Source organism: Panthera leo, chromosome A1, assembly GCF_018350215.1.
Source record: "Panthera leo isolate Ple1 chromosome A1, P.leo_Ple1_pat1.1, whole genome shotgun sequence".
Taxonomy (NCBI): domain Eukaryota; kingdom Metazoa; phylum Chordata; class Mammalia; order Carnivora; family Felidae; genus Panthera; species Panthera leo.
In genome coordinates, this window is record NC_056679.1 from 15,776,838 (window position 1) to 15,804,593 (window position 27,756).

General features: G+C 34.0%; 2 long non-coding RNA genes across 4 annotated transcripts in view; one reads left to right on the forward strand and one right to left on the reverse strand.

Annotated features, from left to right (window-relative positions):
• Window positions 1-27,024, reverse strand: LOC122198546. 2 transcript variants are annotated; one of them, XR_006193046.1, is made up of 4 exons: window positions 26,793-27,024; window positions 16,005-16,140; window positions 1,485-1,544; window positions 1-78 (listed from the first exon to the last, which is right to left on the reverse strand). It is a non-coding gene; the product is annotated as an uncharacterized LOC122198546 (long non-coding RNA). The 2 variants fall into 2 exon arrangements; XR_006193048.1 differs by lacking the exons at window positions 1-78; window positions 1,485-1,544 and adding an exon at window positions 9,169-9,304.
• The window catches only part of LOC122198474, a 250,733-nt gene that overhangs the window by 133,565 nt on the left and 89,412 nt on the right, over window positions 1-27,756 (forward strand). For both annotated transcript variants that reach the window (XR_006193013.1, XR_006193031.1), the window contains exon 5: window positions 24,935-25,029. This is a non-coding gene — a long non-coding RNA (uncharacterized LOC122198474). The remainder of the gene's footprint in view (window positions 1-24,934; window positions 25,030-27,756) is intronic.

Genomic DNA, 27,756 nt, shown 5'->3' on the forward strand with positions numbered 1-27,756 from the left:
CTGATTGTGGCCTACTCTACTTCCTCATCTATGACTTCTCTCTTTGAATTCTGATTACATTAATCTGATTATAGCAAGCTGAAAGAAAAAAAATGAAATTTATTAGGAGAGTACAGGGGTGTTTCATAGAACTCACAGGCAGGCAGGGTCCGGATCTGGTCACTAAATAGCCGGGAGGATTCTTACTTAATTGACTCTGTGTATCTGCAACTTTCTTTTGTTTCTTTGCAGAATGGATTTTCTGCTCTGTAAGTATTATAGGTAGAAGATGGCAACCCACAGTACCCAAGTTTTACTTGTATGTAGTCTAATTAGATGAAGAAAGACTAACTTCTTTCCCTCAGCCAGTCTTAACTAGTTGCTCCAGATTGGATCAGGGGCCCAAGCCTGCTCCAACCAACAGTGGTCAGTGGAATAGTTGCATTGTACAAGCATTACTCACGACAGATCACTGTGTGAACACATTAACTGGGGTGGTGAGAGGGATTTCTGTGTTTAAAATGTAGACGTTGGGCTGACAATACAATGGCTTACTGACACAGATATAATTCTGGACCTCCCATACCTAGCTATTAATTACCATTTAGGTATATCATTTAGCCGTTAAAATGTTAATTGTTACCTATGTAAACATTTATATGTATGATAAAGTATTAGAATTTTATATTACACAATTTAATATAAAAGAAGTATTATGTATTATCTACAACTAAGCAGTAGTATTTTTAGTAATATAAGGACACTTAGCTTGCAAAGACCAGGACATCATCCCAGTTTTTCTCACTATAGACTGTACAGGAAATTCCTCATTAAATTTCTGAAAACTGCTCTCAGAACTTTTTGTAATCCTGTCACCTCTCAGTATTCAAATAGCAGGGATATTATTCTGTAGAAAATTATATGTTTTCATTGGAATAATGAGCTAAAATATAAATTAATTACAACCTGGGATTCTAGGCTTTTCTGTAACTAAAGCATTGGAAATAAGCTTTTTATTTGGCCAAATGAACCTAAAATAATATCTGAGAGTCCCTAGTACCCTGTACTGTGGCTATGCTGCAAGGGTCAGTTAAATGACTGATGTATTAGTCCACAATAGTTGCTGATGTTTGCTAGGTCTCAGTAGGACCCCTTGAATTGAAAATGAGACCTGAATTTCAATCCAACCCTAATTCAGCTTATGTATCAGATGGTTTTAGGTATTATGGACTTCAGACTCTAATACCTCCATTATACAGTCTCTTTCATCTTATAAAAAGTGAAGAGATTGGGAGTGGGAGGAAACTTCTGGGACATCTCAAGTTTGGGGAAGGAGACCTTGTGTTTTAATCAGGTCAGGGACACACAAGGGAAGGTCACAGGCCATTAAGTCATTTATTACAGTAAATTTGTATTTATATACAAGTATGCAATAGTGTGATAAATGATGTTTGGGAAATAACTTTGCAATCTCCCTAAAAAACAGGTTGGTAGATATAATTTACCTTTATAATGGAGGGACTGGTACCATATTATAGTGCCTCTTCCTTTTGTGACAGGTCATACTTCATAATAAAGAAAAATGACAATATTATAAGATTAAGAGTCAACACATAAGTCAGTAGATATTTATACCCAATAAAGCACAGAAGAAAATCAATCTTTAGACATGTTTTTCAGTTCCTTATGTATGTTATATTTACATTTTGTTGACTGAGTTAATCTCCACTGTCCATTTCCACCCTCCCATCTCAAATGGGAAGAGAAAGGGTACAAAAGATGAACTACTTCCAGGGAGATCTTATCTGACTCATCAGCAAAATTACAGATGTTTTAGTGTGGAAAAGCCCTTTTAATATGGCAGAAACTTTTTGTGCTGTGATTCTGGTTCTGTCTTACTATCGAGGGTACCTCCCTTCTAGCAGAAATGCTGGGAACTGATGTTTCCTGAAAGGTCTGGAGACAATCACATTGCTCTTGCCATCCATTTTTTGCCCTGTCCAGAGAAAAACATATCAAGTTTCTGAAGGACTGAGTGAAGATGAGAAACAGGCAGTGGAAATCTGGCTTTGCAGCCATGTACTGTATTGTGCATGCTGTGGGTGAAGTTGACCTTTGGTCATTTACAAGGACAAGTGAATTTAGAGAAGAAGGTATATTTCACATCTTACATTTGAAAGTTACCTTAATGTAAAAGCAGATGGTTGCATACTTTCCTTGAATTTTAAGAATACAATCAACAAATCAGAACAATCAGGGCTGGAATTATATAACATTCATTCACTCATTTACTTATTCAACAAGTGTTCAGTGTTTTCTATGTGTTAAGCTGTGCTATATCCTGGGGCTATGATAACAACATAGAATCAGGGACCCTGACTTAGACAGGTTAGGAAACACCATGCAGATGATGGCCATGAGATACCTAGTAAAGAGGTGGAAGACAGAGAGAGCAAAGAACTCCAGGCACAGGACCTGATGAAGAGTCCAAGATGGGAAGGGTCACTGGGGATGAAAGAACTAAAGAACAGAAATAATTAGAGTAGCAAAAGCAAAAGGGGGGACATAATAGAAGTGAGGCAAGAGAGATGGGCAGATCATGCAGCACACTGTTGCTCATTTAAGGATTTTGGTTTCTTGGTTGAAGGACAATGCGAAGCCATAGAAGGACTTTAAATAGTGTATTGTCTGTAGGATAATTGTTTAAAAATATGAAATCATGATTTTCATACAGATATGAAATAAACACAGGTCAGAGTATTATTTAATTCATTAATCAATGATGTTCCAAATGGTTTAAAGGAAAATCCAAAAACAGGTATGTATGTGTGTGTGTGTGTGTGTATATATACATATATATACATATATATATGTATATATATGTATATATATATACATATATATACACACATACCCAGGCTACCAGGAATGCTGAAATGCCATTCTATGTATTGAGGAGTCAATATCACTCATTCAGCTTACAAAGTTTGGACCTCATCAGGGCTCTATCCTGAGCCACCTCTGTATCTACAATTTTGCCATGGTTGATCTTATTTACTAACATAACCCTTATGTGCTACTATCTGCTGAACACTATCAAATTCATAAAACCTATTTGTTACTTCCACTGACTTTTCTTCTGGGTGGCTCAGAATTGAGGTGTAAGAAACAGAACTTGTGAACAACCTTTCCCCTTCCACATCCCAGTGGATCTTCTCCCAGATCTCCTTATTCTGGTTTACAATACTTCTATATACTTGGTAGATCATGCTAGGAAAAGGAAGCCATCTCCAATGCCCCTCTCTCGCACTCCTTCATATCAAGTCCTCCACATATGTACACTTCTTTCCATACCCAGTCCCATTGTTTTGGTTCACAAGTCTTTTCAGTGGAGTGAATTCTTTTTTTCTTGTATAAACATCTTCATTGCGATATAATTCACATACCATTAAGTTCACCCATTTAAAGTGTACAATTAAGTGGTTTTTATTGTATTCTCATCTTTGTGCAACCATTATCAAAATCTAAGTTTAGAATATTTTCATCTCCCTCAAAATAAATTCCTAATGTAGTAGCAGTCACTCTGCATATCCATTGCTACCCCCTCCTAGCCTCAGGCAACCGCTAATCTACTTTCTGTGTTTGTACATTTGCTTATTCTGGTCATTTCATATAAATGTAACTCTACAATATGTTATCCTTTGTTACCAACTTCTTCCATTTAGGATAAAGTTCCAATGTTCATCCAAATTGTACCATGTATCAGTGCTTCATTGCTTTGTATAGCTGAATAATATTCCATCGAGTCGATATAACACATTTTGCTTATTCATTCATCACTTAATGGACATCTGGGTTATTTCCACATTTTGACTACTTTGAATAATGCTGCTGTAAACATTTGCATACACATTTTTATGTGAACATTTGTTTTCACTTCTTTTGGATATGTATCTTGGAGTGAAATTTTGGGTCATATGGTAACTCTATGTTTAACTTTTTGAGGAACTGCTAAATTCTGTTACAAAATTGCTATACCAGATTTACATTGCTAATAGCAGTGAGTGAAAGTTCCAATTTCTCTGTCTTTACCAATGCTTGCTATTGTTCAATATTTTTATCATAACCATTTTAGACAAGTGCAGATGAATTTTAAAGATAAAAACTCACTATAGTTTTGATTTGCATTTTCCTGATGCTCAATGATGTGGACATTTTTTTTTCACGTGCTTCTTGGCCATTTCTTCTTTGGAGAATGTCTATTCAAACCATTTGCCCATTTTTTAATTGGATTAGTTTTTTTATTATTGGGTTGCAAGGGTTATTTATATATGATGGCTATAAGGTTCTTGTCAGAAATATGACTTGCAAATATTTTCTCCCATTCTGTGGACTGTCTTTTCACTTTCTTGATGGTTATCATTGTAGCACAGAAGTTTTTGAAATTTTGACATGCTTCAATTTATCTAATTTTCTTTTGTCACTTGTACTTTTGATGTTATAGCTAAGAAACAATTGCCTAATTCAAGTTCATGAATATTTACCAATGTTTTATTATAAAAGTTTTGTATGTTTAGTTTTTATATTTAGATCAACAATCCATTTTGAGCTAATTTTAGTCTTAATTTAAAACAGGGGTCCATTGTCATTCTTTTGCATATGAATATTCATTTGTCTCAGGACTATTTGTTGAAAAGGTTATTATTTCCTTGTTGAAATAGTCTTGGCACCCTTGACAAAAATCAGTTAATCACAAATGTATGGATTTATTCCAGAACTCTCAATTCTATTCATTACTCTATATGCCTATCCTTATGCGTATCACACTGTCTTGATTATTGTAGTTTTACAGTAAGATTTGGTATTGATTGCCCAAATTTGTTCTACTTGTTCAATATTATTTTGCATCTCTTGCATTTCCATTTAAGTTTTAGGACAATGTTGTCAATTTCTGCAGCAAACATAGCTAGGATTTTGATAGGGATTGTTTTAATCTATAGATCTATTTGGAGAATATTGGTGCCTTAATTAAGTTTTCTGAACACATGAATTTTTTTTCATGTATTTGAACCTTTAATTTCTTTCATCAATATTTTATATTTTTCAGTGTATAAGTCTTGTATTTTCTAAGTCTTGCAATTTACTCATAAGTATTTTATTCTTTTTGATGTTATTATAAGTGGAATTGTTTTCTTAATTTTAGTTTTGGATTGTTCATTTTTAGTGTACAGAAATGCAGTTGATTTTTGTATATTGATTGTGTATGTTGCAAACTTGCTGAACACATTTCTTAGTTCTAATAGTTTTTTGTTTTTGTTTTTGTTTTTTTAATGCATATTAGTATCTTATATGTACAAAATTATGGCAACTGTAATTAGAGACAGTTTAACTTTTTCCTTTCCAATCTGGATGTATTGCATTTATTTTTGCTGCCTACATGTTCTGGCTAAAACTTCCAGTACAGTGTTGGATAAAAGTGATGAAAGGAGCCATCCTTGTCTTGTTCCTGATTTCAGGAGGAAGAATTCAATCTTTCACCTTTAACTATGAAATTAGGTGTTGTTTTTTGTAGATATCCTTTATTGTATTAAGGAGTTTCCATTCTAGTCCTTGTTGTCTTGAGTGTTTTTTTTTTTATTAAAAGGTGTTGAATTTTGTAATTTTTTTTATGTGTCTATTGAGGTGACTATGTCCTTTATTTTACTAATATGGTATGCTATGTTAATAGACGTTTGGATGTTAAACCAACCTTGAATTCCTGAGGTAAATCCCATTGTGTCATGGTGTCTAATTGTGTTTTATACATTGTTGCATTCAATTTGCTAATATTTTATTTAGTTTTGTATCTAGATTAATAAGAAATATTTGTATTTTTTCTTTTCTTGTGATGTGTTTGTCTGATTGTGGTATCAGGGTAATACTAGTCTTATAGTGGCCTTTTTTTTCTCTGTTCTCTTCTATTTTTTAGCAGAGTTTGTGAAAAATTGGTATTAATTCTTCTGTAAATATTTGGTAGAATTTACTAGTGAAGCCATCTGGAAATTTTGTAATTACTAATTCCTCATTTTACTTGTTATAGATTTATCCAGATTTGCTATGTTTTGGGGGAGGGGTCAGGTTTGGTAGTTTGTGCCTTTCTAGGATTTTTCTCTTTCATGTAAGTTATCTAATTTTTTCAGTATTTCATTCTTAATGTTCTTATACAATTTTTTAAAATTTCCATAAGGTTTGGAGTGATTCCTTCTCTTTCATTCCTGATTTCAGGGTTTTGAATCTTCCCTGATTAGTCCAACTTGCAGTAATATTTTTACTCGTCTCCTAGCCTTTGCTTTTACTGCCTTTTTTTTTTTTAAAGAGAATCTTTTTTTTATTATTTTTTTTAATGTTTATTTATTTTTGAGAGAGACAGAGACAGAATGTGAGTGGGTTAGGGGCAGAAAGAGAGGGAGACACAGAATCAGAAGCAGGCTCCAGGCTCTGAGCTGTGAGTACAGAGCCCAACACGTGGCTCAAACCCATAAACCGCAAAATCATGACCAGAGCCGAAGTCAGATGCTCAACCCACTGAGCCACCCAGGCGCCCCCTACTTTTACTGCCTTCTAATCCATTCTCCATGCAACATTCAGAATGAGCTTTTAAAAATGTAATGAGATTATGTTATTTTCTGCTTACAAACATTATAGTTTTATATTTAATTACAATAAAATAAAAATCTCTTATCTAGGCTTGTAAGATCATAGATAATATGACTCTGAACTTGCTTTTGAACTTTATTTTGTTCCATTTCCATACATTCAATGTGCTTCTGCCATACTGGCTGCTTTTCCTGATCTTAAATACGCTGGGTCCTTTCTTCTTGGCCCCCTGCATTTATTTACTTCTGTCTGAAATGCTTTCTTTCTTAAACTGAAAAAGTTATATTCATAATTTTGGTGTTGGTTTAGCTATCACTTCACATAGATGCTACCAGATCAAAGTAAATCTTTCTTGTTACTCTATCACCACACTGGACATTAGGCTTTATGAGAGTATGGATCATGCTGCTATGTAATCAAAGCATACCATTACACCTGGCAAACGGAAGGTATTGAAAAATATCTTTGAACAAATGAATAAAGAGCTTATTATTTAAATCCAGTGTGTAGTTCTGTTGATGTTTTTAATATGAGATATGCAGTTATATAGCTATTCCATGCCACTGTTTAAAGTTTTAAAAAAAATTTTAATTAAAAAATTAAAAAAATTTTAATGTTTATACTGGAGAGAGAGAGGGAGGGAGAGAGCATGAGCAGGGGAGGGCAGAGGGCAGAGAGAGAGAGAAGGAGACACAGAATCTGAAGCAGGTTCCACGCTCTGACCTGTCAGTGCAGAGTCCAATGTGGGGGCTTGAACTCACAAACCATGAGATCATAACCTGAGCCAAAGTTGGACACTTAAATGACTGAGCCACCAGGCATCCCCCATGCCACTCTTTTAACCATTAGGAGGGATCGTTATATATGTAGGAGCAAAAGGCTGCCAGCCAGGAGGCTGTCCAGCTTTTAATCTTGTCTCATCTCTGCCATGCAGTAGGCGTATAGCCCCAGTCAGGTCACTCCTCCTTAGCTTTCCCTTCGATCGATTAGAAGATAGATGAAGACTCTTCTTTGATGACCTAAGTAACTAATTCCAATATTTCTGGATTCTCAATTTTGTGATGGCATATTTCATAGAGAACTAGAAAGAAAAATTCCTTTTTTTAACGTTTGTTCTACTCAAATTTTTTAATATAATCACCTTTGTTAGAAAAATGGGAAATTTTCTTTTGAGAGTTTTCAGTATATTTTCTGTTAGGAAAATTTCAATGTATGGAAAGAAAAACTCCCTAAAGCTTTTTAATAGGACATTTACTTGATCTTACAATTCCTTATTTCTTGGGCTTTAAAGAAACTGAATGTGAACCATATTGCTGAAGCAAAAAGCTGAGTTTTAGAGAACAAAATGATTGTTTAAGTCCTTCCACTACTGATCCCTGTTTCTTTCTAGTGTAGGTAGTAAAGTATATACCAATATAAATATAGGATGTAGAAAGTGTAGGCACTTTCAAATTTTGTATTTACATGCTTTTCTACTTTTGCTATTAGAAACATTCCTTCTCATTTTCTACTGGCCAAATGACTGACCATAGTGCTATCGCAGAAAACACATACACACACACACAGTGCTCTTGCTTGATGCTTAAACGAAAAAATTGAGTGGACACATAATGTAGTCTGATGTACCAGTTTCTTATACTTTGCATTTACAAATAATGGCTTTCTGGTAAAGTCAATCCCTTCAGTGCTTCGGTGCTTTGGGCTGCCTGCATATTATTACTCTCACAGATGAGATTCAAGTCTAATGGAAGTGCCTGACAGGGATAGGCACGTGGAAGCTGTTTTTACATTGAAAATAATTACTGTTAACCAGTTTCCTTTTCACTAAGAAAATATAGTTCCAAGAGTAGACCTTGATAATTCTAGAACAGATTTGAATAAATATTTTTAATGAAGCCCAAATATGTTTTATACAAACATGAGAGGAATATTGGAAATGTTCCAGTCTTTCTTATCTAACTGGAAGAGATCAAATCAGTGATTTATTTTGTTTTGGTTTAGTTTCTGTTCATAAACATTGAATCCATTAGATTCTCACTTGTTTTCAAATTGTCTGTAGAAACACTGAGAGCAGAGAATCTTTTCTTTTTTGTTATTTATTCTTATGTACTTGTAATTCCATGGCAGAATTTATTAACCTGTATTTCCTTCTTTTCCTCAAGGAAAAAATGTAGCTCTCTAAATTTCATTGAAGATATTTCAAGTCTCCTTATGTTACATTTTAAAAGTTTTTTTATACAATCAACATTTTATTTATATAATCTTGAATCTTTATAATACACTGTACAATAAGCATTCATAGTCTTATTTTGCTCTGAAAATCGAAAGATTTGTGAGATTAAGGGATTTTTCCCAAGGCCAAAGCTATCAAAATTAAGATTTAAACCTAGTTTTAACCAAAGCCTCTTTTCTTTTTAGAAGTTCTATTCTCTTTATTGGACTTTGTGAATCAGAAAGGCAATAATTTAATTAGGTGATAAATTTGAAAAAGGAATCTGTTAATATGTTTTATTTGTGAAAAGATTGGTGAACTCTGCTGTGTTCGGTGTTCCGTGTACTTTAAGATATTTACTTTCGTTGTGAGTTATGGATGATCTGTCGTTAATCTTGGTGGAATATGAAGACCTTACCTCTTCTTCTCTTTGGAAGACTTATCGTAACCATAGAGAGATGATTCCATTTATCTTTGCTGTAATTAAGAGAAAAATAATTCTTAAATTAAAAAAAAATGTTTATCTATTTTTGAGAGAGAAGGAGACAGAGTGCGAGTGGGGGAAGGGCAGAGAGCGAGGGAGACAGAATCCGAAGCAGGCTCCAGCCTCTGAGCTGTCAGCACAGAGCCCGATGTGGGGCTCAAACTCCTGAACCAATCATGAACGGATCATGACCTGAGCCGAAGTCCGTTGCTTAACCGACTGAGCCACCCAGGTGGCCCAAGAAAAATAATTCTTGATCAAAATCTCTAAGGAAGCAGGGCTTAAATCAGTTTGTAGACGTAAGTTTTGGTACTAATGCCAATAAAGGTCAATGAGGAGGACATTTGTCCGTGCACCTTCTGAACTCTTTTCTACTTGGGAGAGGCTCCTTTTTGAATAGGATGAAGACGATCTCTCCTAGAAAAGCTGAAAATGCTGGATACTCACTCTCCACCATCACACACACCCGTGAAAGACTGAGGAGACAGCAAAGAGAGAAGTGATAGCAAAGTCTTTTTCTTTCTTGAAACTGACAACAGTGAAAACATTTGGAAACAACCTAAATTTCCACTGAAATAGAAATGTTGAAACCAACTGTGCTATTTTCATATTATGGAATTCTGAGGAATTAAGCGGAGTGAGTTAATGATATTTACAGTAACATGTTCAGATCTCTAAACCCATTTGTTGAATGAATGACTCAAGTTGCTGAATAATGTGTAGAGGTGGATGCCACTTATTAAAAACAAAAGAAAACAAAACAAGAAGTGCTTATAAGGTCAAATTTTTAATATAGGCTGTAGTTTAATCCTGGTGGCATTAGCAACTGGACTAAAATTGCGTTCCTGGCAGAGAATTTAGAGCAGTGAGATTGTAGTATGTAGTGCTCGATGGTGAAGATTTGGCTCATCACTAAAGGCCTGTGGCATATTATTTATTTATTTTGCTTGAGAGAAGATATTTGTAGCACAAAGAACAAAGGATTATTCTTTAGACTAATTCTAGACTGATTATCTAGAAGAATTTCTACATATTAATAATGATAAGACCAACAACCTCAAAGAAAAATTGTCAAAGGTCGTATATAGACAGTTTACAAAAGAGGAACCCCATATTGCAAATAAGCCTATTAAAATAATAATAATGTAATTATCTTTCACATCCTCCAGAATGGTAAATATTTTATAATGTCTGGTAACTCCAATGGTTGGTGAGGATGTGGGAAAGGGGCTTAGTTAAGTGTTATCATTAAGAATATAAATTAGCACAACACAATTTGAGAGGCATTAATCAATAACTAGTAAAATTGAAGATAGAAACACCTTGCATTCAGCAAGTGTATTTTCCCTAGATGTATCTATGCTAAAGAACTCTCATGTATTACAGAAAAATACATGCAAAAAATATTCATTGCAGGTGCTTTAATAATAACAAAAAATAGGAAATGATCTAATTACCCACCAATATAAGGACTAATAAATACACTCTGGTTTATTATTACAGTGGAACACTTCACGCACAAAAATGAAATGAATGAACAAGATCTACATGCAGTCAACATATATAAATAATCAACATATTATTTTTTAAGTATCAGCAAAAGGTTTGATACAGCATCTTTTTTATATAAATAAAAATAACCAAAACATTAGTAAAATTCATTAATAGATGCACGTGTATGGACTCAACATATAAAAACATACCAACTTCAGAAGAGTGGCTATTTGGGGGTAAGAAAAGAGGAAAATCATGGGGGAATTATTTTTTCTTTAAAATCAAAGATAGAAGAAACTGAAGGGAGGTGACAAAATGTTAATATGTGTTTAACTTGACTGTGGGTTCATAGATGTTTGTTATATAACTTTAAAATATCTCAAAATTGGAAATTAAAAAATAACCTGGTTTAAGTATTTTAAAAATGACACAGAGATGTTAACCTTACTATTAATATAATTCTAAAGGCTGTCTGTTACTAGATAGTTAGGAACTTATTCTGATGGCATTGCTTTTATCTGTTTGCTACTTAAAAGATCACTTTTATTAAATATATGTTATTTTAAAATATAGATATTTATATTTGTTACTTATAAACAAGTATGTAGATATATATACCACACACATATATGTTACATATATTTGTTGTGTATTTGTTTTAAGTTTTTATTTACATTCTAGTTAGTTAACATACAGTGTAATATTAGTTTCAGGTATATGACATAGTGATTCAAAACTTCTATACAACACCCAGTGCTCGCCATAAGTACACTCCTTAATCTCCATCACCTATTTAACCCATTCCCCCACCTACCTCCCCTCTGGTAACCATCAGTTTCTTCTCTTTAGTTAAGAGTCTGTTTCTTGGTTTGCCTCTCTCTTTCTCTCTCTCTCTCTCTCTCTCTCTCTCAATCTCTCTTTTCCTCCTCTTTGCTCAGTTTTGAAATTTTTAAAATTCCACCTGTGAGTGAAAGTATATGACATTTGTTGTTCTGTCTGACTTATTTCACTTAGCATATTACTCTCTAGCTCCATTCATGTCATTGCAAATGGCAAGATTACATTCTTTTTGATGTCTGAATAATATTTCATTGTATATGTATACCAAATCTTCTTTATTCATTCATCAGTTGATGGACACTTGGCCTATTGTAGATAATGCTGCTATAAACATCGGGGTGCATGTATCTCTTTGAATTAGTATTTTTGTATTCTTTGAGTAAATACCCAGTAGTGCAATTCCTGGATCATAGCGCATTTCTATTTTTAACTTTTTGAGGAAGCATCCTTATATAGTGGCTGTACCAGTTTGCATTCCCACAAACAGTGCAAAAGTGTTCCTTTTTATCCACATTCTCACCAACATCTGTTGTTTCTTGTGTTGTTGATTTTAGCCATTCTGACACGTGTGAGGTGATATTGTAGTTTTGATTTATATTTTCCTGGTGATCAGTGATGTTGAGCATCTTTTCATGTGTCTGTTGGTCATTTGTATGTCTTCCTTGGCAAAATGTCTATTCGTGTCTTCTGCCCATTTTTTAATAGAATTATTCATTTTTTGGGTGTTAAGTTTTATAAATTCTTTATAAATTTTGAATACTAACCCTTTATTAGATATATCATTTGCTTTATCTTCTCCCATTTCATAGGTTGTGTTTTAGTTTTGTTAACTGCTTCCCTTGCGGTGCAGAGCTTTTTATTTTGATGAAGTCACAATCGTTTATTTTTGCTTCTGTTTCCCTTGCCTCAGAAGACATATCTAGAAGGAAGTTGCTATGGCTGATGTCAAAGAGGTTACTGTCTGTGTTCTTCTCTCGTTTTTTTTTATGGTTTCATAGTTCTCATTTAGGTCTTTAATCCATTTTGAATTTGCTTGATGTGGATAATGGACAGAGTTGATAATTTTGGATAAGAGATCTGGACTGAATCTGGGTATTTGATCTCTTTGATGCTTAGCTGTCTTTATTTTGACTCTTCCAAACTTTTCTCCCACCTAAATTAAGATACACATACTTCAAAAAAAAAAAAAAAAAAAAAAAAAAAAGATACACATACTTCAATATATTGCTTAACTCATCAGAGTCACATTATTCTTATGTATAAATTTGAATACTAATTATTTATCTGGAATTTTGTAAGCATTAAATAACATCATGTAAGTGAAAAGAAGTTAAACTCTAAAGGCTATATTAAAAACAGTTATTAGCATTTTTAAAAATTTCTGTTTCAGTGCTCCTGGACTGAAAACCAAGAAATTCATACACATTTCTGTATTTATTTATTGCATGCCTAGTGCACAAAGTACAAAATTCATTGCTGTCATTATATGAAATTGGAAAAAAAAGTAGAGACTAGCCAATATGTTTGTATGTAGAAACCATGATTGTAATTAAAGAAGGAGAATTAGCTTACATGATTCTTTCTTTTTTCTTCCCCAGAAGGAAACTGTGGAGTATTTGATGGGAATACAAACCTCAGATCCTTCTTTCATAACATAAATTCCAAAAATGTAATGATTTCCTCCCAGACTGCAGGAGTGAGAAAAATTTTCTTCTTTGAAATATCTCAGATGTAGAACAGTATTTCTTTTACTTTGGGTCTTTTGGTGACAAATTCTGTTATTTTATTGAAGAAAATATGTGTAGTTTGCTTTCATTTTTAAAGGATATTTCTGCTGGATAATAAATTCTAGATTAGAAGTTTTTTCTCTTTCAGCGTTTTAAAGATGTCATCTCATTGTCTTCTGGATTTTATACCATCATTGAAAGGTTAGCTGTTAGTCTTGCTAACAGAGATAGTGCTTATTATTATTATTTTTTTTTTTCCCTCTCAGGTTGCTTTCAAGTTGTTTTTCTGTGTTGGGATTACAGCAGTTTGATTATCATGAGCATTGATGTTTTTTTTGTTTGTTTGTTTTTTATTTCTCTTTCTGTAGGCTCACCGAGCTTCTTGAATCTATGGGTGGCTATCTTTTATTAGTTTCTGAAAAATCTTGGCTATTATATTAATTATACTATACTGATATTCTGCCTCAAGTTCTTTTATTTCTCTTCTTTTGGAGTTCAATTTATGTGTACACTAGAGCTTTTGACTGTGTCTTACATGTTTCTTATGCCTCGTTTTCTTTTTTTTTCCTTTTTTGGATTTTGTATTATAACAAACATAGACAATAGGGGATTTTACTTTGTTTCCAGTTTAGAACACCAGACTCTTATTCTACTCCAGAACTAAAAAAAAAATATTTCTTGGGAGAAAACAGATCAGGATTTCAGAATTATTCTAGTTTCTAATGGATCATTATAGTCCATATGAATTTTAAGGGCTTCAGTGATTTTTTTTCCTCCTCAATACAATACCTCTACTTGATTCAAATTGGATCTTCAGCACATTCTTAAAAATCAGCATTTCTTCCCAGGAACAAAAGTATCTGAAGACCATCAGCTCACTTAGGAAGCACTAGACTTTTAGTCTTTTTAGTCCTCTTTGTTTTCATGGTTCTATGATGCATTAAGAATATAATCCATCCATTTTTTTTCCTAGCTGCTGCTGTGGGAATGTTGGCCTGCTGCCACCTACAATATTCTACTCCAAAGTGGAATTCCTATGGCATAATTTTGGATTATATTCCTAGAAGCCCATACTCAAGTCAGGTTCTAGAGCCTCCTCAATGTTCTTTCAAGCCACAAAAAATCTTTTTATAGCTCTTCTTATCCACCTCCATCCCCCCACTCATTCAGGAAGAATCTATTGCTCATGACAAAGAAACTTGACTATTACAACAGAGGTTGAGGAGGGGAAAAGAAATTGCTGAGCAAATCACTGGTCATAAGATGACTGAGGTTAGGATAAGGTCATAGTGTGTGTGGGCATTTCAGGACTAGAGGCAAAGTCAAGTTCTATTATTGTCAGTAGCATGTCTGAGCCTAACTTTAAATAGACCAAGTAGGAGCAACCACATCTCTGTGCATGCTGCTTTAGGGTATGCAATGACCAGGCAGCCCAGGGTACATCTTAGAAGGTACAGTGAGAACAGAAGGTTGCTGCTCTGACCAAATGGAATGTGTTATGCAATCAGAGGAAATTATGAGGACCAGACACTTCCTACCCTTAGCTGATTGGAAATTTAAGTTTTTCTTGTACCTAGAGGCCATATTGGGAAGAAGGAGTTAGAGGGAAAGCACAAATCTTTCATAAATGAGTAATTATTCTAAATAGATTATTTTCAAATAAAACCACTAGGATACATTTAGCTGGCAAAGTTGGAGTCAGCTTGAGAGCCAAGATGAAGTAATTTAAAATACAGAAAATTATATGTCTTCGTATCTGAGTATATAGACTAGATTTTAACCCCTTGGCAATACATGGTAAGACATAGTCTAAAGTTGGTGAAGTATATATATATATATTTACTTTAGCTGTAGTAGGCAGGAACTAAAAATTCAGTTCAAGGTTATAAAAAATATGTACAATCTTACTAACCATGGATTTTACTAACAAAAACTTTTTTTTTTGCCAAATTGAATTTTCATCTGAATAAGTGATACAGACATATTTGTTTACTGTGAAGTGAATGGTTACAGAAAACATTGCACAGCCTATATCCTTTCCAAAAAAGAATGTACAAACTCTAAGAACACTTGCAGTTTTCATAATTATTGCTTCCTGTCATTTAAAAAATAAACTTGGAATTTCCTTTGTCTGCCCTACCTCCAAAAAAGCTGATAATCTTTCATTGATTTAAATCTTTTAATGTTTCATTGAATTAAAAAAGGGGAGATTAGAGAAAGCTATATCACCTCCTTACTTGTCTAAGAAATTATCAACATAATAGACAGTCTAAATGAAAATATCAAAGGTCTTTTGTTTGAGCTCTTCCAGAGAATAGAGAAACGGTTTATATTAGTGGATAGAAGTTTATTGTAAATGTAACCTGTTTATTAAATGACCTGGAGTTAGTGGCGTACAAGTAGGAAATGACTGTCTCCCACCCTTTACTTCCTCCCTCACTGGTTCATATATACTTTGCCACATTTCTCTTCCCACTCCTGAATGACAGCTCAGGAATATCCCATAACCTTTTGTTAACTTTTAGCCCTGAGGGTTTTCTTATTTTCAAATAATATACTAAGAACATATTATACTAAGTAACATACTAAGAATATATCCAGTCCAGACTACATTAAAGTTTTAATCTCATACTCGGTTAGAAGATTCTGCCTCTTCACACAGCCTCAACTTCCACTCTTGCCCAGCCAGATTTGGTGCTCAAGGATTAGTAGTAATTGTTTCTTCATGCATTTCTTCTTACCACTCCATGTTCTGGTTTAGCCACTGTCTAGACAAAGAGAATCGAGGTTAGAGGAAAAGGGATAATACCTTTTACTTAGCTGGCACTCTCTTTTCACCCACACTGGCTGAACATGAAGACTTTTTCATGGTAGGAGTGCAAATGCTATCTCTTCAGTATGATGTATTCCTAAGTTTTTCTTAAACACCTTTCCACCCTGACTTCCACACTAACCCATTCCTTCCCTGATGTGGGCAGTACAGTTTATGGCTAACGTATTATAATACCCTTTCAGATCCAGCCCTGTTGGGTACCTCTTCAGTCTTTTACAGTGGAATTTCCTGCTTATCATCCACCTTTTTTAGATACTTGAGCTACTTTTGGAGGTGTCTTCCAGCCTTTTAGCTTTGAGAAGGAAGGAGATATTTAGAAAACTAGGGAGGTACTTAGGCATGACAGAAACTCTTAAAGTAGATTTAAATTAGCAGCTTTGAAAATTACACATTAATTCTTTGGAAACTGAGAAACAAGCCCATTTTAGTCTTTCTGTTTACTTTTCAGTTCTAAGATTGAAAGATTTCTGCAATTCTATGTCTGTAATTTAAAAACTGTACATTCCTTACAGAGAATTGTTGAATTACTATATTGTACACCTGAAACTAATATAACACTGTTTGTTAACTATACTGGAATTAAAATAAAGATAAAAAAATTTTAACAATGAGTGCATGCCAAGGAGAACATTTTGAAAGATTATTCAGTATTACATGGTATGTATTAGTAACAGAAGAAATATTGCATGTACCCCATAAATTAGGAATCCTTCGATAAATTACAGCCATTCATTAGATAGAATATTATGTGGCAATTAATAGGACAGGTGTATATTTAGTTCCTTGTAAATGATCTCTGAAACCTAATAAATAATAAAAAAGAACAGGTTAGAAGAGCTATATAATTTCATTTTAATCTGCCTTTAAATCTGTAAAAAAAATAAAAATTATATACATTCCTAAGGGAGTAGAGGAGAAAAATGAAAAAATGGTCTAAAATCTAAAATAATAGCAGGTAGTCTGTAATTTTTGGAAGAGTGGGAAAGAGTACATATCTTCGAATCTTAACTCAAGAGATTTTTGACATGTGTACATGAATTTAAAATATTTCTACTTAATGAATTCATTTTTTTAAAAATTCATCTTTAGATCTTGAAAAATGTAAATAGTAGGTGATATGTGGGTTTAAATAAAGTTAAATTTATTTGACAGAGGGGTTCACCCCAGTCACTATTATTTCCTTTGAACAATGTTTACTTTTTATCGTATCCTCCTCCAATTCTCTATTTGTTGCCACAAAGCACTTTTGCACATTTTGTCCCAGAAAATTATGCCCTATAGAATAAGCCTGAAAGAAGAGAATCTATTATACTCAGCTTTGAAGCAGATTCCATGTATGAAACTTTCCTGTGGTAAAGCCAGATACTAATACAGAGTGATTAAATGACAGAAACGAGAAACACAGAACTTGACCACGTGTATGGTGTTTCTTCTTCCCTGTGGGAATGTATTTAAGCATCTGATAACTTTTTTGGAAAGAAAATCTTTTACAGTATGAAATTGTTTTTTCATTCTTGTGTAATAGAGCATGTTTACTTGGGCAAGGAATTCTTTTGAGAAATTCAGACTCCCTAGAACAAAATAAACAACTTATAAATGAAGATAAATCTACTAAAGTTGCTTTTACTTTTTAAAAATTGTATGCTTTTTTTTGCTAGCCTTGGAAGTATGTATGTATACGTATATATGTGTGTATACATACATACACACATACTATCCTTCATTGTTAAGTGCTTTTGCTTGTGAACATTTTTGCTTCTAATAAACTTAAACTAGTAGGACATTTTAATATCTACAAAAAGAAATAGTAATTTATGATATTCTATAGCCTGATTTCTTTGAACTTGAACATGATATCTAACTCTTTAACACCCACTCCGATGCTGTAATGAAAATAATATTAATTATAACTCAGATCCTTCCTTCCTTCCTTCCTTCCTTCCTTCCTTCCTTCCTTCCTTCCTTCCTTCCTCTTTGTTTCTTTGTTTCTTTCTTTGTTTCTTTGTTTGTTTGTTTGTTTCTTTCTTTCTTTCTTTCTTCTTTTAAAGTTTGTTTATTTATTTTGAGAGAGTGAGTGCGAGCAGGGAGGGACAGAGAAAGAGGGAGAGAGAATTCCAAACAGGTTCCATGCTGTCCGTGCAGAGCCCAACTTGGGGGTTGATCCCATGAACTGTGAGATCATGACCTGAGCCAAAATGAAGAGTCAGACCCTTAACCAACTGAGCCACCCAGGCACCCCTAACTCAGATTCTTGAATGCTTTCTGTACACTAAGAGGTTGTCCGTAGCAATTTATGTATATTTAATAATTTAATTTTGACAGCAACTCTATGAAGGAGATACTAATATTATTTCTGGGTTTTTCAGCTGAGGAAGAGAAGGACTGGAGAAAATTTCTCAGGGTCACTGAGGGAGGTAGTGTGTGACTGAGCCTGGATTGGAACCAGGCCACATATTTCCCAATTGCATGTCCTTAAGTTCTACACTACGCTACACTTAAATTGTAAACTGAGAAGTGGATATCAAAAACGTTCTGATCCATCAGAGTCAGTAATAGTCAGTAGGTTTATATTAGGTCTTTTGTTTAGTTTCCACTTGTTTTCATTGGAATTGATATTTTATTTTGATTGCTTATTGTTATGGCAACTTTGAGAGGAGGCACACAAGATAAAATGAACTAGAGGAGCACAGTTAGAGCAGGGATTGAGAGTTTTCTCAGGGACTGCTAATACCACTGATTAAAAATACTTTCTATTCTGACCCACAGAAGTTCTGAGTTGGCAGGTTTGGGATGCAATTTGGTTATCTATCTATATTTTAAATCCCCACTGGAGTTTGAGTGTGATTTAGATCATGGAATTACAATTCAAAAAATTTTTTGAGTTGTTACATGGTTACTATTTCAGTTTCTGAACTTTATGATGTTACTTAAACTGGAATCCAAAGTTTTAAATTTTAACTCATTTTTAAAAAGTTTTTTTTTAATGTTTATTTATTCTTGAGACAGAGAGAGAGACAGAGAGACAGAGAGACAGAGACAGAGCATGAGTGGGGCAGGGGCAGAGAGAGAGAGGGAGACACAGAATCCAAAGCAGGCTCCAGGCTCTGAGCTGTCAGCACAGAGCCTGATGCAGGGCTCGAACTCACGAATGTGAGATCATGACCTGAGCCTAAGTCAGACAATGAACTGACTGAGCTACCCAGACACCCCCCAAAAAACAGCTTTTTTTTTTTAAAGTTTAATTAAAGAGATTGATTTTGAGGGTTTTCTATGAAGGAATCAAGATAGTATTGCCCTGGAGAGAGTAATGATTTAATGGAAGTGTACAGTTTTATTTCCTCCATTCAAAGCTGCCTTTGTTTTCTTTTCTTTTCTTTTTAAAAGAAATGTTTATTTAATTTTTTGAGAGAGAGAAAGAGAGAGCGTGAATGTGAAGAGGGGTAGAGGCAGAGAGAGGAGAGAGAGAATACCAAGCAGACTCCACGCTGACAGCACAGGGCTCAATCTCACAGCTGGGAGATCATGACTTAAGCTGAATCAAGAGCCGGACGCTTAATGGACTGAGCCACCGATTACATACCTACTACAACTGAGGAATTTGTGTAAAGCATATTTCTCTACTTTTCAGTATTATTAAATCAATAGTCATTTTGACTTAGAGAAACAGACTGCTCCTACCTCCTTGTACCGTGCACTTTCTCCCAAGAAAAGAAAAAAATCTGCATGATATTTGCATAGGGAGGCAGAGTTACAAGGGCTGAATTCGGGCTGGCAATGGGGAGTTTTGAAACTAAGGTCATTGGTTCAGGAGGCTGCATCTTTGGGGCAGGAATGAAACCCAATCCACATGGATTACCAAGGCATCATTCCAAATGGTCAGTCTAAGGGGGAACAGAAACTGAAAAACCAGACTAGGATGAGAGAATATCAAGTTGGGAGAGGAAGCCTGGGACTAAAAGAATTTTCTGAATAGCTGAAAGATTTTTGAAGGTGGATTTTATCAGGTACTGACAAACGTAGCTTTGGATGAATAGAAAGTCCTGATATACCTCAGAACTCCATCTAGAGGGTTGTCTCTGAGAAGATGGAGGAGATGAATTGTAATGAATTGTATTGATGAAAATTACTAACCTTTTATTTGTTTCATATAGAAATCAACCAATCACTGTTAAAAGTATAATTGAATAGGATAGTGCTCATATTCATTTATTCATATATATTCATATATTGCTTCCATTCCTTCGTAATAGCGAAGTCAGAAGGTAAATGGTAGTAGCAAGTGAATTTTAAGCCAAAGGAAATTTGTTTTCTGTATCATCAATATTTTATTGGTGCAAATGATTTTCACTTTGCAAGGAGGGGCTGTGTATGGCCCCTAGAATCCACAATATCTAGTGTTTCCAGGTAGAGAGAGAGAATAAATTCTTTCTCTGTTGCCTTATTATTTTTTTTCATTGTAGAACTTGACTACCCACATTAGTTCTGACTGACTTCACCATATTTATCAAACTGCATAGCATTTGGAAATTTGTACTTACTCTGAAAGAATAAAAGATTTTAGAACTAAGCCACCTAAGATTACACATGGAGGAAGACTCAAGTGATTTTATGCCAGTAGTGGGAGAAACATGTAATTAAACAAAACAAAACAAAAAGACAAAGGCCAGAGAAGTCTATAGCAAGGATTTGATTTTGCCAGTAGAAAGCTTAAGAAGTTCGGACTTAATCTACCAAATTTGATCATAGGATTGGTTTTTTCAATATTCTTTAACTCTGACTGCAATAGAGTTGCATTTTAGGAGGGAAATATGAGAGTGGAAAAAAATGAGAAAAAGTTTGAATTTCCCTAAGTCTCTGTTAACTTAAGAAAAATTGATGCTTTTTTGCTTGATTTGTGTTTTCTGTGTCTTATTCCTTATTCAGTAGAGAAGGAAATCATGTACTTTTAATCAATTATTGTTACTCAAAGAGCTGACATTTCTTTGTACTATTTCAGTTATAATAGCTATTAGCTCATGTGATTCATAAACTTAAATGTGATTTTATTAAAAAACACTAATTTTGTATATGTTTAAAATTTTCCAGACATAAAATATAAGAATACATTGCTTATTTTATCAACTTTTCTTAAATTTTTCTTACTTTATTTCATTAGGTCTTGAAGTGGTTCACTAAATAAATTTTTTAAAAAAAATTTTAATTGCCTGGTGTGAACAGATTTAGATAGAGATTTGCCAAATTTATACAATGTGTTAATAAGACATGTGACTTTAACACACATGTGATTACACAGTAGATTCTTCAGTTAAGTTACTCAGATTCCAATTACTTATTTGCTTATTTTCTATATAGAATATTTGAATACTGAATAAATGCTTTAGCTGGTAGCTATTAATTTTTAAAAACCAAATATACTCACTTCTCTTTATTGATTTATCTTCAAAATTTAGTTAGTTCTCTTGTTAAAGTTTCACCCTAATGTTGGCATTTCAGATAAAGCTCTCTCAGGTTCCATCAGTGTGGGGAAATAGCAGCCTATGATTCAGAGATTTGAAATAATTTGAAAAGGAAAATACAATAAAGGTGTTTTAGAAAGGATTCTGTTTCCCAAGAAGTAGCATCAGCTCTCATAGGAGGCCAATTTTAATATGTGATTCTGGGAGTTATTTCTAAGGAACAGCTTTATTGATTCTGCTCTTTGTGATGTGAATGAAGAAGTTATGGTTGACTATAGTAATTGGGCCTGATTAGCAACGTGATACGTGGATGCTTTCCTAATGAGTTCTACTAAAAATAGGCCTGAAGCTCAGGAGATCTTTAGAGTGACTAGAGTGTACTGCACGTCCAGTTATAAAAGCTAACAGATAACAATAAGCAAAATCATCAAGAATTAAAAACCCTCAGAAAATAATGCTTGGATCATCCAATAAATAAGGAACACTGACTGGCTGAGATGTTCTAAAGTTGTTTCTTATAACTTGGTATTTAAAAATATCATGTGAGGAGTTCTGACTCAAGATGGCAATGTAGGAGGATCTTGAACTCAATTCCCATAGACACAATGAATCTATAACTACATATACAGATTTCCTTTGAAAGAAACCCAAAAACTAGCCAAGCAACTCCTACACATGGAGTGAATGAGAAAAAACCCACATCAAAGTGGATAGGAAAGTCTGACACAATCTTGCTTTAACCCCCACCCCTGGTACAGTGGCCCATAATCAGGAGAAACTCACATCCAGTTTTCTCCATGAGGAATGAAGGGTTTGAATCCTACCACTGATGCCCCAACTTTTAAGACCCGCATCTGAGAAATGAGTGCAAAACACCTAATGTTAAAAGCCAACAGGCTTGCTTCTATGAGACTCACAACGGTATAGCAAACTGAGAAACTGAGAAACAGTTTTTAAAGACCCACACAGACTGACTTAGCTAATATAATGTTATATGTCAATTATATTTCAATTAAAAATCATATGAAAGGATCTGAATTGCAATAAATGAATTCAATACTTTAGAATTGATTAAATTTAACAACATATTTGGGTTTGCTTTTTTAAAGATCTTTTTTTAGAGCAGTTTAGGGTCACAGAAAAATGAAGGTGAAGGTATAGAGATTTCCCATGCAGTCCCTGTCCCTCACCTGCATAGCCTCCCCCGTTATCAACATTGACCACCAGAATAGTACATTTGTTATAACTGATGAGCCTACATTGATACGTCACAATTACCCAAGGTCCGTAGTTTACATTTGGTTCACTTTTGGTCTTGTACATTCTATGGGTTTAGACAAATGTGTAATGATGTGTGTCCATCATTATAGTATCATACAGAGTATTTTTGGTGCCCTAAAAGTGTTTTGCACACTCACTATTCATCTCTCCCTCTCTTTTTCATCCGCTGGCAACCACTTGTGGTTTTGCCAGCTTTGCCTTTTCCAGAATATTATATGGTTGGAGACATACAGTATGTAGCCTTTTCAGATTGGTTTCTTTTACTTGGTAATATACATTTAAGTTTCTTCCGTGTATTTTCATGAGCTGATATTTCAGTTCTCTTTAGTACTGATCAATATTTCATTGTCTGGATGTAACACAGTTTGTTTATTCACTCACTAAAAGAACTTCTTCGTTGGCTCCAAGTTTTGGCAGTTATGATAGAGTTGCTATAGCATCTGTCTGCAGGTTATTGTGTGGACATAAGTTTTGAACTCCTTTGTATAAATACCAAGGAGTGCAATCGCTGGGTCATATGGTGAGAATATATTTAGATTTGTAAGGAACTGTCAAACTGTCTTCCAGCATACTGTACTATTTTGCATTCCCACCAGCCGTGAATGAGACTCCCTATTGATTCAGATCATCACCAACATTTGGTGGGGTTGATTTTCTGGATATGGCCATTCTATAGGTGTGTAGTTTTATCTTATTGTTCCTTTAATTTTCATTTCCCTCCTGACCTGTAAGGTGGAGCATCTTTTCATATGCTTATTTGCCATCTCTAGATCTTTGGTGAGATATCTGTGAAGATCTTGGCCCACTTTTAAATCAAGTTTTGTTGTTGTTGTTGAGTTTTTAAGTGTTCTTTGTTTACTTTAGGTAAGAGTCCTTTATCAGATATGTCTTTTGCAAATATTTTCTCCCAGTCTGTGGCTTGTTTCTCATTCTCTTGTCGGTTTTTTTTTTTTTTTTCACAGAGCAGAAGATTTAAATTTAAGGCAGTCAAGCTTATCGAGTTTCTTTCATGGATCATACCTTTGGTATTGTATCTAAAATGCCATCACCATATTCAAGGTCATCTAGGTTTTCTCCTATGTTTTCTTCTAGGAATTTTGTACTTTTGTGTTTCACATTTAGGTCTGTGATCCATTTTGAGTTAATTTTTGTTAAGGATATAAGGTCTGTGTCTAGATTTATTATTTTTTTCCCAACGTGGATGTCCAATTGTTCCAGAAATGTTTGTTGAAGAGACTATCTTGGCTCCATTGTATTGTCTTCTCTCCCTTGTTGCAGATCAATTGACTATAATTTATGAGGGTCTGTTTCTAGACTCTCTGTTCTGTTCTATTGATCTATTTATTATTTTACCAATGCCACACTGTGTTGATTACTGTAACTTAATAATTCTTAAAGTTGAGTAGTATAACTCCTCCAACTTTGTTCTTTTCCTTCAATATTATTTGGCTATTGTGAGTCTTTTGCCTCTTCATGTACACTTTAGAATAAGTTTGTTGATATCCACAAAATAAGTTGCTGGAATTTTGACTGAGATTTCATTGAATATATTAATCAGGCTGATAATAACTGACATCTTGACAATATTAGTCTTCCTATCCATGAACATGAAATATTTTCCCATTTGTTCAGTTCTTTGATTTTGTTCATCAGAGTTTTTCATTTTTCTTATGTAGATTTTGTAGGTATTTTGTTAGGTTTATACCTAGATATTTGTGTTTGGGTGTGCTAATGTAGATGATACTGTGCTTTTGATTTCAAATTCCTCTTGTTCATTGCTGATATATAGGAAAGAGATTGACTTTTGTGTTTTAAACTTGTATCCTGCAACCTTGCTATCTATAAGTGTTTATTAGTTCCAGGAGTTTTCTTTTGTCAATTCTTTCAGAATTTCTACATAGATTATTATGTCATCTGTGAAAAAAAAGAGTTTTATTTTTTCCATCCAAGTTTGCGTATGTTTATTTTCCTTTTCTTGTCTTTTTGTGTTAGATAATACTTCCAGTATGGTGCTGGAAAAGAATGCTGAGAGAGGACATCCTTGCTTTATTTCTGATCTTAATGGGAAGGCTTGGAGTTTTTCACCAGTAAGTATGATGTTTGCTGTAGGTGTTTGCACAGATATTTTTTATCAAGTTGAGGAAATTTCTCTTTATTCCTAGTTTGCTGAGAGTTTATTTTATTAATGAATGTTGGATTTGTAATTTTTTTAATGCATCTACGGAAATGATAATGTGACTTTTCTTTCTTTCTTTCTTTCTTTCTTTCTTTCTTTCTTTCTTTTCTTTTCTTTTCTTTTCTTTCTTGTTGATGTGATAGATTACATCAAGTGATTTTTGAAAGTTGAATCAGCCTGTACACTTGGGAAAAATCCCACTGGGTTGTGGAGTATAATTCTTTAATCCATTGTTGGATTCAACTTGCTAGGATTTTGTTGTGGATTTTTGTATCTATGTTTATGAGAGATATTGGTCTTTAGTGTTATTTTTTGTAATACCTTCGTCTGGTTTTGGTATTAGGGAATGCTGCCTTCATTGACTGAATTAGAAAGTATTTTCTTTGCTTATATTCTGAAAAAAATTATAGAGAATTTATATGATTAATTTCTTAAACATTTAATAGAATTCACCAGCAAACCCAAATGGGCATATTGCATTCTGTTTTAGAGGTTATTATTTGCTGATTCAATTTCATTAAGATATGACTCTTCATGTAATTTTTTATATAAGCTCCTTCAGATGTCTGTTTCTTCTTGTGTGAGTTTTGGCACATTGTGTCTTTCAAGGAGTTGGTCCATTTCATCTAGGTTATCAAATTGTGAGCATAGAGTTGTTCAGAGCATTTCTTTATTATCTTGTTGATGTCCATGGGATCTATAGTTATTAAAGAACTACATTTTTAGATGAATCCTGCATCATTCTGGATCTCTAAGAGAATGTAATAAGTAGACTTCCCTTCATGACTCATACTGTATGTAATGTTTGTAGGAAATAAACTTTTACTTTGTTAAAAGTAATTGAGATTTGGGGCTGTTTGTTACTTCACATAATGTAGCCTATCCATCTGATGCTGAAATTAGTTTCTGAGAGTGTGATACTGGCTGTATCACAAACATGAAATAGAGAACATTGTCTCTCAGGGTCTGTTGTAGTGCAGCAAAGAAACTGTTATTGGAGGCTGGAAAGATGGTGACACATTTGGCAAAACAGTAGCTTATGGTCACTGAGGAAGCAGATATTGTACTAAATGAATTTGTAGTTCTTGGAAATCAGGAAGAGAAGTGAAATGTTGGTGCTTTATGTTGGTTGATGTTGTCTTCTTTTGGCAAGACATGAGACAGGCTAAAAAAAAAATCAGCAAATTCAAGGCAGCAATGAAGGAAAGTAGAGGCAATCTATAAATTCATGGACTTGAAAAGTTGGATGAAATAACTCCTTATTCTCAAATAGTAAAATTTAAACCTTGAATAACAAAACTGAGTCTTGCAGTGAGAATCATATCAAGTTCAAGGGAAAGTTCCAGTGTGGTGGCGCTTAGTAAATCCTTTCATTGGACAAAAATGTCTTAGGGAAAAGAAACAGTGATTTTCTTGGAGCAAGCCAATAGATCTAGATTATCTGCAAATATTCAGAGAGGAAAGTAGAGAGAGGGAATCATGGGGGTGACAAACAAAGAAGGGTACCAAATGTAAGAAGTTATGTTTAGAACAGAATTATAGATATTATCTATTAACACACATCCTTGACTAGAATAAGATGGATAAGAAGTCAGTTGTTCTGATTATCTCTTGCTGTTTAACAAATTTCCCCAAAACTAGTGGCTTAAGCAACAATAGTTAATTTGTTCTCACCTTTCATTTTTCTTGGTGTTGACTGGGCTTTCCTAGGTAATTCTTGCTCAGGTATCTCATGCAGTTTTAGTCAGATTATGACTGGGGCTAGAATCATATTAAGGCTCACTCATTCATATGTCTTTACGTTGATGGTGTCTGGGATTGTCATCCGGGACACTTGGCAGTAGTCTTTACAGGCAGCCTCTTCCCTTCCTCATGATGTGATAACTGAACTCTAAGAACAAGAATCCCATGAGGTGGAAGTTGTATTCCCTTTTATGATCTAACCTTGGAAGTGACATAGTATCATTTCCCTAGTTACAGTCTCGCCCATAATCAGGGGTAGGAAACATGGACCCACCTCTCCAGTAGAAGCAAGGCTAATATCACATTAAGTGAAGAACTTGTGGGATGAGAGACCTTGTTGTGGCCATTTTGGAAAATGTAATCTAATTAAATTTAGAGATATTTATATAAGTCAATAAGCCTAAATTTCAATGGTTTAACACCAATAAAATGTTTATTTGTTGCTTTTGCTACATGTCCAATATTGGGGATCATTTGTTATCACATTATAATCTAGCCTTTCCTACCTAATATACATATGGGGATAGTTTAAGGAATCAATGAGATCTACAGCATTTTAAAGGATATTTAGTTGTTTCTGGCTCTTGATTTCTTCTTTTCTAATTGTAGTAACTTTTAATTCTTCTAAAATATTCTTTAGTATTTACCTCCATATCTCTAAATAACATGTTTGTATTGCTACTTCTTGTTTCTTTAATTGTAGGCATTATCTGTTGATTTCCCACTGGAGAAGATGAGGGTTTACTTTTCTTTACTCCTCTTTTCCCTAGCATATGAACATGTATTTCCAACTCTCCCTCTACCCCCATCCTCTTAATAGAGTTACATTGTACTTTGGTCAGATCAATATGTTAATAAAATAAAATTATATTCATTATATTAATTACATTATACT